Here is a 1,226-nt window from a genome sequence, read left to right on the forward strand (position 1 = left end):
TTTTACTTGTCAACCTTGGGCTTGTCAGTCTCAGCAGTCAGCAGCTGTCTGAGTGAAGAAAATCCTCTAGCTTCAGTGGATGGGAGCAGGAGGCAGAGCTGAAGTCAAGGTCAAGGGGTTTTCACCCAGCCCCTAGAGCCTGGCACTTTGAACTAGGACTTAAAGCCTCCAAAACTGTAAGAGAGTAAACTCCTCTTTATTTAAGCCATCTCATTTGTGGTATATTCTTGTCAGAATGGCACTTTGTTGTTGTTGTTGTTGTTATTGTTGTTGCTGTTGTTGCTATGTGCCATCGAGTCGGACCCGACTCATAGCAACCCCTCCTTGGTTTTCTGAGGCAGTATCACTATGGAAGTAGATAGCCCAACTTTCCTTCTGAGGAGTGACTGGTAGGTTTGAACCACCAGCCTTCTGGTTAGCAGTCAAATGCCTTAGGCACTACGCTACCAGAGATCCCTAGGTAACCACAACAAGGTGTTTCAACAAATGGATGCCACTCTGGAGGCACTCACTTGGCTATGCCAAGAGATTTGGAAGACAGCTGCCTGGCCACCTGTCTGGAAGAGATCCATATTTGTACACATTCCAAAGAAAGGTAATCCAACAGAATGTGGAAATTATCTAACAATATCATTAATTTCACATTCAAGTAAAATCTCACTGAAGATAATTCAAAAAAAAATTGCAGAATATTGGGTCTGTCCTCATCCAGAGCAAAGAAGAATGAAGAAAACCAAAGACATGTGGAAACAATTAGTCCAAGTGACTGGGGCACCATGTGATCCTCAGCCTATGTGACTATGAAACCAGAAGAACTAGATGGTGCCTGGCTACTACTTTCAACCAACCACTCAGAGGGTGATCTATGTAGGAGATCCAGGATAGAGTGGGAGAACAATGTGGAACAAAACTCAAAATCATTTTTTTAAAAAAAGAGACCAGCTTTGCTGGTCTGATAGAGCCTGGTGGAACCCCTGAAACTATGGCCCCTAACTGCCTTCAGGTCTGGAAATGAACCCACTTCTGTGGCATGCAGCCAAACAAAAGACAGGCATATGAGCTGAACATTTACATTAGGTAGATACAGTCCTTGGAAAGATTAATCATGGGAGAATAGAAAGACTGTGCATGCACAGGGAGACAGCTGGTGGGGGCAGGAGTGCATGAGAGGGAAGGACACAGGATAGAGGTAACTATGGGGAGGAAATGGGAGGGGAGCTGTTGCA

This window comes from Orycteropus afer, unplaced genomic scaffold (assembly GCF_000298275.1).
Source record: "Orycteropus afer afer isolate SDZICR_OR568_19922 unplaced genomic scaffold, OryAfe1.0 scaffold00718, whole genome shotgun sequence".
NCBI lineage: Eukaryota > Metazoa > Chordata > Mammalia > Tubulidentata > Orycteropodidae > Orycteropus > Orycteropus afer.